General features: G+C 36.4%; 1 protein-coding gene across 6 annotated transcripts in view; it reads left to right on the top strand.

Moving 5' to 3' along the window:
* The window catches only part of prkcbb (protein kinase C, beta b), a 155,317-nt gene that overhangs the window by 82,922 nt on the left and 57,274 nt on the right, over positions 1 to 15,121 (top strand). The gene's annotated exons all lie outside the window — the stretch shown is intronic.

Here is a 15,121-nt window from a genome sequence, read left to right as displayed (position 1 = left end):
TAATTAACTAATTTTACATATTGCTACCATTTATTATTATTATTATTATTGTATAATTAGAAATTATACAGCTTTCACGACTCCTTTCAAAACCTAGTCGCCTCACATGCTTCTGTCCATATAGACCAATTTTATTATACTATATAAATTATAATATTAAAATATTTAATTGTATACATTTATTAATTTTATATTACTATAAAAACAAATTTTCACTCTTATTTTTCTAGTAACTTGATTACAGTGTTGCAAAATATTATTATTATTATTATTATTTTATGAATATTTGATTTATTTTTACATATTACACACATTTATACATTTTAACAAAACTCTTATTTTTAGTAATTTTACATTTGAAACATTACTGCAAAATATCAATAATAAAATAGTAATAGTCATCATGTAACATTCAGTCCACTGGAGGCAAGCGTAGTGAGAACCCAAGTGCAGCTTTATTTACAAAAGTAATCCAAAATCCAAACATAATCCAAACAGAGACTTGATTTGAACATACATGATTTGAACAGACTTGACTTGAACAGACATGACTTGGCATGAACAGACTTGATTTGAATAGGGCTGGACCAGAATATTCGATTATTCGAATATTCATTTGGTGGGGTGGCATTCGATTTCCAATTTTGAGATTCGAATATTCTTTTTTCTTTTTCTTTTTCCCTCAAACACCTGGCATCCCCCGCGAAAAGGTTCTCATTCACGCTTGAATATTAATCGCCCATGAGTGAAAGTCATGAACATCGTGATTCAGTTCATCTGGAAGAGAAGACAAAAATGCTGAAGACCTCAGCTGTGTGGGAGACGCACACAACATGAAAAGAGTGTAGGTAGAAGTAGGTAGCTTCACTAGCTTGCAACCTGATTGTGATTTATTTGAAAGTTTAACTTGGTAAAGAAATATTTTTTTAATTGAAATGTGAGCTGTCTAGCCAGCCTAATGTTACCTTGTTCTATTTAGCCTATTATAGTTTGTTTTATTCTATATAAGGGAATACATTTTATTTTATTTAAACTGTTCTTCTTTTATTTAAAATAGCCTACCCTTTACGGTGTCAGTGATTACATGTGCTGCTAATTTCTGATTTGGGAGTGATTTATTTGTTAGAAAAATATTACGCTACCTTATTACCTTATTAAAAGTATTGCTCTTGACAGACCTGTGTGTTTTGTATCACTAGTGCAGTGTCCGTTCTCGGAGCATTTAAGCCCTGCCCGCGTGAGGCGCGCTGCTTTCGGCTCGCACTGTTTTGTAGTTTATTAAAAGCTTATTAATTCTAAACGTGTCGCGTGTCCATATTGCACCAAAATGGGACACTGCACTCCCTTGGGTCCGCAGCAACACACCCGCCATGCGTGAAGTCGATTGGACGAGCGGTTCTCAACATAATAAAATGCAAACAGACAGACAGACACACAGAGATTCCTGCCTTTATTAGAGAGAAGAATATGTTCAGCCCCCTCCCTCCGAAGCTTTGAATATTCGGTGTTGATTACTACAGAAGCTTCGAAGCTCAAAAAATGGTATTCGGACCAGCCCTAGATTTGAATAGACTTGACTTGAACAGACTAGACTAACCGACAGCAGGCTACAACATCAATACACGACGAGAGACAATGGCAACATGATGGCTACTTATAGCAAACAATACAGGTCACATGACAAGAACCAACCAATGAGAACATGACACATGAACCAAAGAACCAATCAGAACATAACACACAGACAAGGGAATCATATTACTGAACAGGGTCCATGACTAAGCTCCAAAATAAAAGAACACGAACGTGAAACAAAACCCACGTTACACATCATCATCTTTGTAATTCATGAAAATAAATTGGTAATAATATAATAACAATTTATTGACTGTTTATTTAACTTATGTCAATCTCTTTTTATTATTATTATTGCTACATAAACTCGAACTTAGAAGGCAACATAATTAAGTTGTTTTTAAATTATGGAGCAGCTTTTGTGTCTGTTATGCCTTAAAACACTGACTCTGTAGGCAGCTCACTATCTTTAGAGCAATTCTCTCATAGATTAGCATCACATCTGGTGTCTTGTTCAGATGTATTCGATTGTTGCTGGCTGAGAATGAATGACCCAGCATTCCCAGCATGACTCCAGACTGTGAGTGGTTGTGAGGGGAAAATACTTAGGCTCCATTTGAGAGCATCAGGATGGGAGATGCAAGAAAGGCCAGCGAGTCAGTTCCTCGCTATGGGGTCTTTGCGGTCAGGGCAGGTCTCTGCTGAAAGGCAGAGGGGGCAGATGAAGGATTGGCCTGGTGGTGCTCACATTGAGCTCATTAAGGCCGGGGCTGTATCAGGCTACCTGCCAGCAGCTCCATCACACTTGCGCACACAGACTGACCGGCAGGCCTCCCTCAGGATCCGTGTCAGTAACACAGAGCCGGTCACTCCTGTTCCTGTGCTGGAGGACCAGAGCGCCCACATCACGCAACGCTCAGAGCTGTAGCCTCATGTCAACTTTTGTTCCTGCGTCGTGAGCTATAGCCAGATTTGGCTCAGCATGAAAACAGAGATGGGGAAATGACTCATTATCTCACACTCATTTTGGATCAACTCCTGTTTTATATGGATACGAATGTTTATATGGACTCGACTTGCCCAGGGGTCAATGACGTGACATACTTTTTTGAATTCTTTACATTATTTAAAAAGAAAGGTTTCTCACACAAACTACTTACTTTGAAACTGTATTTTGCTAAAGTTGCACACTCGTTAACATAAGTTTAAGCACCTGTTTACAGTTTTAATAAAAATTCAGCAGCTAAGCTACTCATAGCATTAAATTTTAGAAATTATTATAGAAATTATTTTCATTTCCTTCCAAAAAAGGATAAGGTTCCCAGGTTTTTGAATTTTGGATCAGCAAAACCTTACATTGTCAATAATTTTTGATGACTTTGCACTGATAAAAAAGACAATACACTATGATAACACATTTATTGAATCAGAATATCGAGCTATTTCTAAATGTATTATATTATATTATATTATAACCAGTGTATTATATTATCAAAATGAAGGTTATTGCTGGTCTTCAGTGATAAACATTGATAGCAACAGTGTATTATTTCTAATCTGTACTTACTACTGTAAAAATAGATGCAAATATTTTTAACGATTATCTGTATTTTTATTCCTTTGTGGAAAAAATTGCAGACGAATTATATATAATTAATTTTAGACTCTAGTTTTCCTGATCCACCAATGATGATGGAAATTTTAAGATGTTCAAATCACCAATACATAAATCTCTTTTTGAAAGCGTGGTATTTCCGCACATTTTTGTTCAGACACTTTTTGTTTATTTTTAGCTCAATAAAAATGTTTTAATCTAAGCTGCAATTTTCCGAGGTGGAACAACCTAGAAGTACCATCGTTGATCATTTGTTTGTAAACAGTAATTTCATCTTGAATCAAAATTGAATAATAAAAAGCAGGAATATTTATCTAAACATTTACTTCACTGCTGAAAAAAGATGTTGAATGCCAAGTAGGGTCTTCTGAGAATACTGCTGAGTGATAAATAAGTATTTTGAAAACAGCTGAGCTGGCATGGTAGCATGGCTAATTTTAGTGAACTCTTCCTTAGCACCACTTTTCAGTCCTCTATGAAAAAGCAGCATGACGCTCTTTGTGTGGTTGTTTGTGTTTTTCTGTGTGTGTGTGTGTGTGTGTGTGTGTGTGTGTGTGTCAGAAGTGTAATCAGAACCGTTAAGTTGTCTCACCTAATAGCACTGGTGTCAAAAGTATTCACATTCATTACTCAGGTAGAAGTATAGATACTAGGGTTTAAAAAGACTTCTGTAGAAGTTGAAGTATCAACTCAAGCTTTTTACTCAAGTAAAAGTGTAAAAGTACTGGTTTCAAAACTACTTAAAGTATAAAAGTAAAAGTAATGTAAGGGAAAAAATGCCATTAAGGATAAAAGCTTAGGCCGCGCCACAGGGGCCTATTGTGCACTACCCCACCTCCTCAAAAAAACATTTTTCTAAAGGCCATAATGACTATAATGTTATATTAAAATGTTAATGTTGAAAAATTTGGGTTGCACTAGGCTACCTGTTTCAGCCGCATATATGCCCATTAAAAATGAACGCATTTTAGTACAATGCAAATACATTAAAGAACCATATATGTGTACTACTGAGCATTAACGTGTTTCATGGAGCAGAAGATATGATGACTAGTTGCCTGTAAGTATTGTAATGGTGCAAAAAGTCAAACTTCAGAGGAATGTCATCATTAACCTTTATTGGAATGTAAATGTACACCCAAGCTTAGCTGCAGGAATCTGTGAGGGCAACGGACAAACCCAGGGCAGGCTTAGTAACAATTACCCTTGTATGGTTGTCTATATACAGGGGTGCACATACGTTTTTCAGCCTGGTTCTCATATGAGAACCTGGAGATTTGGTTTGGTCCTCACACAGGCCATGGCATGTAGTGTGACCCATAAACTATAACTATAAAAACATTAATTAATAATAGTGATAATAATATTATTGCACTTCATTTATTTATTTTTTTGTTTATATATATATATATATAAATTAAACTAAAAAAAATAAACTAAATAATCAAGTTTATTCCGGGTTTAGCGCTGCTGATGGAATTGCGTCAGTGTATAAAATGTCACAGACAGTTTTGCTTTGAAAACGGCAGCAGGTAGCCTAGATTCAGAGGTGTCAAGTAACGAAGGCTACCTCTATATGATATCTATGTGCAATTCCATCAGCAAGCGCTAATCCCGGAAGCGCATAATACTTACTTGCCGGCAACCCGCCAAAATAAAAGCTCGCTGATTTTACGTTTGAAAATGATGAAATTTAAAATAAAAATAAAAATAATGATAATAATAAAAAATATTAACATTTTATTTTTAGGTTTACTATGAAATAATTGCATTTGTATTATCACACTTGATTATTTAGCCTGTGTGAGGACCAAACCAAATCTCCAGGTTCTCATATGAGAACTAGGCTGAAAAACGTATGTGCACCCCTGTATATAGACAACCATACAAGGGTAATTGTTACTAAGCCTGCCCTGGGTACAGCAATTTTTTTGTCCGTTGCCCTCACAGATTCCTGCAGCTAAGCTTGGGTGTACATTTACATTCCAATAAAGGTTAATGATGACATTCCTCTGAAGTTTGACTTTTTGCACCATTACAATACTTACAGGCAACTAGTCATCATATCTTCTGCTCCATGAAACACGTTAATGCTCAGTAGTACACATATATGGTTCTTTAATGTATTTGCATTGTACTAAAATGCGTTCATTTTTAATGGGCATATATGCGGCTGAAACAGGTAGCCTAGTGCAACCCAAATTTTTCAACATTAACATTTTAATATAACATTATAGTCATTATGGCCTTTAGAAAATGTTTTTGAGGAGGTGGGTAGTGCACAATAGGCCCCTCGTATGGCGCCTAAGCTTTTATCCTTAATGGCATTTTTTCCCTTACATTACTTTTACTTTTATACTTTAAGTAGTTTTGAAACCAGTACTTTTACACTTTTACTTGAGTAAAAAGCTTGAGTTGATACTTCAACTTCTACAGAAGTCTTTTTAAACCCTAGTATCTATACTTCTACCTGAGTAATGAATGTGAATACTTTTGACACCAGTGCCTAGATTATGCTTTCAGTTTGGATAGAAATCTTATACAGTACAGTTTGTCGATCTAAAATGGTCAACCATGTCGGTACACAAAAGCGCTGTCAAAACTTATTTATGCAGCGCATTTTTAATTTTGGTTGCGCATGCGGACCACTTATGTGCACCCCTGTCTATATACAATAAACATTAGTGCTGTCAAAATTAATGATTAATCCAAGTGATTAATAAACTCAATCTGATACCGTCCTGGTTTGTACTATGCTCATTCTATAGCTAATGGCAACAATGTCACATTTATCTAGAAGATGTAACAAACACTTTGGACTCAATGCTGTATATACAACAACAGAGTAATCTACAACAGTTACATTTCGCTCGAGTTCTCTTCTTGAGTCTCTGCCACGGACATCTTCGTACTTGGCTACATACGTCTGCTGTGTCCAGTGTTGGGGGTAACGAGTTACAAAGTTAGTATAGCCTACTTATCACAACATTGTCAATTGCAAACGCTAATTTATTCAAACGTCTCTCTACCGAACTACTTACTGTAGCTTAATTTGCGGAGGACGAAGAGAAAGCACCAGTTTGATAAATGAGCCAGTAGTGGAGAAATAATAACTTTTAAGAAATAATCTTTTTTGAGTAACGACCCCAGAGTCCTTGCTTGTGACGTGATTTGTGTCATGTGCAGGTGCGATGGATCGCGTACAAACCAATAGGGTGTCGGAATGGTATACGTTTATACTTCTCATCCAACCACAATCAAATTCACTCGATCCGGATGGCGCGATTTATCTGGATAGGTTTTTTTTTTTTGGAACGATGACAAGCCGAAATGAAATAGGAGTAACGAGGCTATTTTTAAAATGTAAGGAGTAGAAAGTACAGATAATGGCGTGAAAATGTAAGGAGTAGAAGTAAAAAGTCGGCTGAAAAATAATTACTCCAGTAAAGTATAGATACCCCAAATTTCTACTTTAGTAAGGTAACGAAGTATTTGTACTTCGTTACTTGACACCTCTGCCTAATAGCCACCCTCCTGTTGATAGCATCTCCTCAACTTTTATTCACCTGTAATTTGACCTGTCAAGACGCGACCACCTCCCTCCACATTTCACAGCTATGAACAAATGACTTCCTCTCACTGTTTAGCTCTTTATTCTTTTTCTTCGTGCTCACTCCACCCTCCACACTGCTGTGCAGAAATGACGGAATTTGTGTGCACTGAAGCGTGGTGAAGGCAACACATTCAGCTCAGTGGAAATCTACCCACATTAGCATTTGTCTCCGTTCCTTTTTATCCCTCCCTTCCCATTCTCTCTCGTCCTCTCTTGCATCCTTCCTGTCTATTCTGGATCAGACAAATAAAAGTTGTCGCCATTGTGTCGTCGGGCAGAGTGTTTGATGCTGTATGTCTGTGTGAGTGCGTGTGCATTGGTTTTACTGCTGAGCAGAATACGGCTGAGATGTTTGTCTTTTACAAAAGAAACACTGCCTTAGTCCAGTGATGAGGCTCTTAGCTGGATACAGAGCTAATCGCTCGTTCACGCCCAGCAATCGATGGAGGAGGAGGAGGTGGAGAGCATTTTGTGTGCATGTGTGTGTGTGTGTATGTGTGCCCAGAGATCAATTCCGCCACTCAACTCGTGGTTTTGGCGGCGAGACAGAGCTTCTCAAATGGCTTTTCCCCAGAGGCCACACGTCCCTTCCCACAGATCTACAGAACCACGACCTTCAGAGTGAGAGATGGGGGAAAACTCTGAGCTATGAAGATTAGAGGGATTTTTTCAGCCACAAATGAAGATTCTGTCATCATTTAATTACCGTCATGTTGTTCCAAACTTGTCACTTTATTTTTTTCCTGTGGAGCACAAAAGGAGATGTTTTGAATAATGTGCTGGCTGCTCTTTTCCAGGCGATTGCAATGAATAGCAACCGAACCCTTCAAGTTTCAAAAAGGAGACAAAGCATCATAAAAAGATCATAAAAGTTGTGCATATGATATGCAATATTTTCGAATGTGTTACGGTAGTGTGAGGAACAGACCAAAATATTAGTCGTTCACGGACAGTCCTCCCCTTCAGTGAGCCAGAATGTTTCAAATGTCAGAACAGTCAGAAATAATTTCCAGATAAAATATCTATGGTTTCCTGTCAGTTCTGCCCAAAATATAAAGTAAAAAATAAAATAATAATAATAATAAGAAGAAAAATTTTGTAGAAACACAAGTATTCAAATAACCATGTTTAAATAAATACATATTTAAATAAAGCATAGATTTTTAAGTATTTAAACAACACATACAGATATTTAAATAAATTAATATTCAAGTTGTTAAAGGATCATAAAAGTGGTTAATACGACTTGTGTAGTATATTTATGTTTGAATTAATGCATTTAGCAGATGCTTTTATACAAAGCAATTAAGAAAAGAGGAGAAACAAAGCAATTCATCAAGAGCCAACAATATTCGTAATATACAGTAGGTTTATTAGACAACTATATATTATATCAATTATATGTTCAATTGTATATTCAAGACTTTTATATTCAAGGTACATTCAAAGTGACAGATAGTGTGAGAAATAGACCAAAACTGAAGTCGTCCAATAACATTCCTCCCCTCTAATGAGCAGTTAACTGAAATGTTGAACAAGTGAGTTTGAAATCTACAGAACAGATCACTTGACTACATTAAGTTTTTAGTGCTTTTTAAAGATTGAGGGCTACAGTCCCTATACATTATTCTAAATTTCTTATTTTGTGTTCTACAGACAAAGTCAGTCATGCAGGTTTGGAACGACATGCATGAGGGTGGGTAAATAATGACCCCTTTAAATGAGATTAAGGGAGGGCAGACAGACAGAAAAAGAGGCAGGGATGTGTGAGTGAGACTGAGCACTGGGCAGCAGATTCAGCCGGCCCGTGTGTTTGTCTGTAGGGACAGTGTGATGTGTGGCGTCTGAACAGTAGGGAGTGGGTTAATGGAATTCTATGCTAGACTGAGCCGCATGCCAGCCTCACAATATGGCAGCAGTTTGGAAATTAAAATTGAATGTACTCCAAGAGGCTGTGAGAGAGAGGGCAGTGAGACAGGCGCGTGTGGGATGGTCCGAAGGGACCCAGGCAATCCTACACATTCATTCTGCTGGTAAATAGCAGCGGAATCATGGGAAAAGTGAGAGAGGCATGTAGAAATTCATTTGGAATGATTGTAAAGGTGTCAGAATTGAAATCAGCTCTGCGTACTTTTAATTACAGTCACCTCTTGTACATATCACAGGATGTCAGTGGCATGTGCAATTTAAGAGCACTGCATAAAATGACTGTCAGAAATTAGTTTATCTGATGACATGGTGGACAGAGCACATGTGCTAACATGCTGGAGTGTGGCATTTACATCAAATCGGTCTTGGATAGTTTTTAGAAAATATCCCTTTTGTTGTTTCCTGTCAGTTCTGTCCTATCTATTAAAGGTGAAAAATCTCATTTTATTTTATATTCAGTAGTTACAGCGCACAGCATAAATGACTACACCCCCTCTGAATAAATATAAAATATGTATTTTCTTAATGATCACTAATATAATTCATGGAAAGATGGTAAAATTGCAATGTTTTAAACAAATACTTAATAAAAACAACAAAATATATGCCAATATTTTCAGTAAGATAAGTAAATTAGCCAATTTTGTTTAAATGAAGGACTGCAGAAATGAGTACACCCTAGATTTAATTCAGCAAATGTATAATATTCTAGTACTTAGTATGTCCTCCAAAACTTTAAGTATACTGCTCTGACCCTTCTTGGCACCGAGTGTTCAAGGTCATGACAAATTTCCACATCTGTCCTGTTTAACTCCTGGAGGACGACCTCCTGAAATGCTCTGGTCTTTAATGGGGAGTTTCGCTCAGCTCGTCTCTACAAAATCCCCCACAGCTGCTCAAGAGCGTTAAGATTGAGCAAAATATATGTCCACTGAAGGATTTTCACCTTGGGAGAATGAATATCTTCATTGTCATGCTGAAAAAATGCCCAATAATGCAGGGAATGAGGGGAGGGTAGCATCTTCTGTTTCAAGTTTTTATATCACATCACACAGTAGTGTGTGAATTCATGACAGCGTTGATAAAGCACAACTCCCTCACACCTTCAGCACTCATTCATCCCTTTATAAAAGCTTTACTACCACTGAACGTCACTGTGGGTACAAGATGCTGATGCTTTTTCTTTGCACCCTCTTTTCAGAATTCCATCTGATCTGTGACTTTCAATGCATTTGGTGCCACAAAGGTTGATGGTGTGAATGAACCTGCAAGCACAAGAAAATTAAAACAGCAGTTTTTTCAAAGCAGTGTTTACAGAATGTGCCTCAACTGTCAAACATGGTGCTGTATGCACTTTGACGTTAATAAAAATGTTATATACTACATCTGAACGCACCTACAAGGAAGGTAAATAATTAGTTGATAATCCATCACATTCAAATGATTAAAGCTCCATTTTTACAATGCATTCTCAATCAGTAGAGCAAAGTGCTAGAATACCAAACTAATGAGTTTGATTCCATTGATTAAGTGAGTGGATATCCACGGTTTAGCACAGAGATATACAGGATACACTTCAAATAAAATAGGCTATGCTGAAAAGTTACATTGGCTAAGTGGCTTAATTTTTTTTTTCTTTAAGAGACGAGTATAATTTTTTTATATTTTATATTTTTTTATATTAAAAATTTAAAACCTGATCACTCTAATCAACAGAATAATAGAATTCACATGTTTAATAAATGCATAATATTGATTAGCAAAACTTGCTATACTAAGATATTGCTAGCCCGAACCCTTTAAAAAGGCAACACGTTCTGTGAGTAAGTGGAGATAATTTGGCTATTTTAGTAACTTTAGTTGATGGATGCTCACCTGTTGTTAGCACCGCTACTACAGCAATCACAAGAAAAGACTCCAATACACCTCCGACGTTGCAGACGACATCCAGACTAGAAACTTGAAAATAACAAACAAAATAAGTACTTGAAAATACTGTTTAAAATCTCCACTGAAACAGTGGTGTTGCCTAACCCACTTTACCTCAGTATTTCACGTTAGTTCGCTGTTAAGGTTAACGACTCGCCAGATTAGTTAACTTGCATTACAGGACAATAGAACGTGTAAACATGTTTATCGGTTAAACTAAGGTTTATTTCGACTAGTATGAGGTGACCTTAACTTACTCACCAGTCGACGTTATCACCGTTACGGCGGCATTCCGACCGTCAGCCAGAAAAAAAAAGGCACCAACCACTGATCTATAATAGAGAACATTATATAGATCAGTGGCTCCAACTCCCGACATGAAAAACGACACGATGAATAATGTTAACTGTAATCAAGTGAAAACATCTTAAAATATCTCAGTTTTCCATAAAACAGAAATAATATACTAACCTTTTTGTCGAGTTAACGCCAGTACAACATTTCTCTTTTGTCCTTTTACCCCACTTCCACCAAACAGTAAAAAAGAAAACGGTGGTTTTTCCTTGTCATTGGTCAGTTTTTCGCGGGCAAGTTCACTACTGTAAATTTACAGTAGTTTACTGTAATTGGAAATACAGTAGTGACCGTATATTTTCCCATAACCCTTTGCTGTTTACAGTAAAATACTGTATACACTTTTTACGGTATCTTACTGTACATATTAGAGTAAAATACTGTTCAAATTACAGAAATCGTTTACAGTGTACCAAGCACTTCTCACTGTGCTCCTCCTCTAGCAACAACAGAACATTTTGAATGCTTTTGGATCCGAAATGATTGACTTGGTCTCTTGAGACCAGAGTATGGATTCCCAGAAGTCTCTTTTTTGTAAATATGGTCCTTGGAAGGGCTACAGTAGTTCTAGTGGTGACAACAACCATGCATGTCACTTCTGCAGGCTGCGTCATACTCTGTGAGATAAAGTGTCACTTTTTTCATAGCTTTTGCCAGCTCTGAGACACTTGCATGTTATTTCTCCTGCTCTTTTTCTAGCAAAAATTCACTCATCACTAGTTCACTGTTTTTGAATGTCGGTGCTACTTCTGCTATATTTTCTCATTTAAAACAATAATTTGGTATTCCTCTTGTACCATTGTCCTCTTTTATGATAAGAAATAAGTCACCTGGCAGTTCTCTCCCAAGTGGTTCCACTGCTGCCAGCATTAAGTCTTGAGTGTGATTCAGTGGGCTATATAACACTTTTAATTGTCAGGAAATTACTTGTCTTTAAAAGTTTTGGTTCAATATACTTACCTGTTGATCAAAAATAGCCTTAAACCTATACACTTTTTTTTTTTTTTTTTAGTAACTTTCAGGAGGGTGTACTCATTTTTGCAACACGACATTTTATCACTTTGATAAAAAAATCTTATTTTTGCTGAATAATTTTGACATTCTTCTTTGGTAATTGATCAAGCAGGCTTGTTGGATCATTATATCTCCAAAGAACCCTAACATGTCATCTAAGTAAAGAGTAATTGCTGAATTTGTTAAGTTTTAGAGGGGGTGTACAGTACTCATTTATGCTGTGCACTGTATGTAAAAAAAAAAAAAAAACACTTTAAAATAGTCAAACGGACAGATATTTAACAAAAATTCAAATAAAACGTACCATATATATTTAAATAAATATTTATATGAAACAAATACTTAATTAAATATAAAAAAATGTTTAAACAAATTGTGCATATTTAAATAAATGTATATTTTTAATAAAAATAATAACAATAATAATTTCTGTGTATATATATATATATATATATATATATATATATATATATATATATAAAACATACATAGATATTTTTAAAAAAGGTAGATGGACAGACAAAACAGACTATTATGCAGAGTTTGATGCTTAAAACAAGTAAAAAATCAAGACAAATGTCCAAATAAATGTATCTTGTTTTAAGCATATTTACATATTTTTAGAGTAGGTAAACAAGATACCAAGTTAAAACAGTGTCTGTAGTGCATAAAAAGCAAAGTAAGTGAGGAATTCTGACGCACTGTTGTGTTTTGTGTGTCAGCCGAAGTGCTGTGCAAACGTGTTGTGAATGAGAAAAGCTTTTAGTGCACTTGTGTGAGACCGTATGTGTGTGTGTGTGTGTGTGTGTGTGTGACCTGTTGCCAAGCTGCTGTAGGTGTGATTGGCTCACAGCTGTAGATAATGGATCAGTTCTCAGTGGACTGTGAAGGAGAAAGTTGGTGAACAAGGAAATCGGCAGTACACTTCCCCTCAGCCTGTGGCCGACGGGGCCTAATGACTATGCCCTGTGACCGCACACACTTAATACAGAAGGAACCACAGACATTTACACAGGCCGTCTGTCATTCTGTAGCATGCCAGCTTGGGCAGCGAGATCCTTGCCAGAAACTAAACGTTCACCCAGAGAGAGCGAGAGATACACACACACAGACCGCCACAGTTTAACAGACGCACACCCACTTCCTCTGTGTCTAACAAACACTTTAGGGCTGCTTTACAAATGCTGCCAAAGACATATTTAATATCTCTCTTTGTATTAAAGATACATGCTGTCTTTTTCACACATGCACACAATAGCCAAAAATTGCTTCATCTGCAGTCTGGGTGACAGGTTTACCCAGCGTTTGCTGAATCATGTGTTTAACAGATTTAGCAGCGACGTGATGAATAGACCTGCTTAAGAAATTCAGTAACATCAACAGAGAGAAACAAATAAAAGATGTCAGTCATGTCAAGTTGTGCCTCATTCTTACGTTTGTACTGTATGTGTGTGGGCCAGGTTTTGCCTACATCGTGAAGCCCAAATGTCCCCACAAGGATAGTAAAACCTGAGATTGTGGAGACCAGCAAACGATCGGAGGAAAATAAGAAAAAGACTAGAAATATAGATGCGATGGTGCTTGGGGAGGCATATGGAGCAATTGTTATTTTTGCATTTACTCACACTTTCCAATGCCTCACTGTAAGCTTGCACTCTTTCACTATTTCATTGGTCTTTTCTCATTGCTGCTCTCTCAAACGTTGAGAGAGTGTGCATATATGAAGACAAGATGGCTACATTTTTAAGTCTCACAAGTGATACTTGTATTATTGAGGCTTTATTGTCACAGATGAGATGTCAGCAGAAAATGAAGGCTTGGAGTTTGTGCTTAGCTTTTAATAAACAGTAAATGTCTTAATGAAAATCTAAAAATGCTAACAGGTTTCTGTATGGATGCACAATATATGTGTGATACGTCTAAATTGTCTTTCATGTTTTGTTAAAGGGATAGTTCACCCAAAAATTTGATGTTTATCTACTTACCCCCAGGGCATCCAAGATGTAGGTTACTTTGTTTCTTCAGTAGAACACAAACAAAGATTTTTAACTCAAACCGTTGCAGTCTGTCAGTCATATAATGCCAGTCAATGGGACCCACGGCTTTGAGAGTCAAAAAAACATACAAAGACAAAACCAAATTAAACCCTGCTGCTCGTGATGATACATTGAGGTCTTAAGGCACGAAACAATCGATCTGTGCAAGAAACTGAACAGTATTTATATAATTTCTTACCTCTGATTCACCGCAATGTCCAACTGTCCTGAGCGCGTTCACAACATCCAGCGCGTGATGCGTCAACGTGCTCAGGCATAGTAGACGCATGTGCGGAAGCAATCTGTCGCGCATATACGTCACTCATTGTTTAGATCGATTCTGCGCATGCGTCTACTATGCCAGAGCACATTGACGCGTCACGCACTGGATGTTGTGAACACGCTCAGAACAGTTGGACATTGTGGTGGATCAGACATTTTATGTACAAATTGGTGCAGGACTTTTTTATTTTTTGCCAATATATGTGTACCACAGTAAGCTAATATTATATATTTTTTTATTTTTATCATCAGTATTGTCAATATTGGATATACATACTGTATGTACAATGTTTTTTTTATTTTTTATTTTTTTTAAATGAATATATTTAATCTAGGGATGAATAATGAATTGGTACTAAAATGGTTATCAGCTAATATCAGAGTTTTTTTTTATTCATCAGTATTGTTCAATCTTAAATATGTCATGACATACTCATTACCCTGCTTTTATATTTAGATGACCTTTGCTGTCATGTAATGCTCACTGAAAGGTAAATGTAATCTAATTGTAAAAATACTAATAGTTTTTTGAAAACACATTTATTAATAACATTATTACATGTAATCTTTAACAAACCTCAAAATTAATATCCATTTCTCATACTGAATATTGTAGATGTTGTGATGCCTAAATTTACTTGCTCTTAAGTAGTTATTAATGTGTTTATTTATTCAGGCAATATAGTAGAGTTATTTTACAGCTGTAACATGAAAATAATAATCAGCTTATTGCAGAGAATGCAAGCCAGAAATGTAATATTAGTGTGTCCCTAC

Source organism: Onychostoma macrolepis, chromosome 03, assembly GCF_012432095.1.
Source record: "Onychostoma macrolepis isolate SWU-2019 chromosome 03, ASM1243209v1, whole genome shotgun sequence".
Classification (NCBI taxonomy): domain Eukaryota; kingdom Metazoa; phylum Chordata; class Actinopteri; order Cypriniformes; family Cyprinidae; genus Onychostoma; species Onychostoma macrolepis.
Note: the sequence above shows the minus strand (reverse complement) of the source record. Positions and strands in the feature narration are given on the sequence as shown.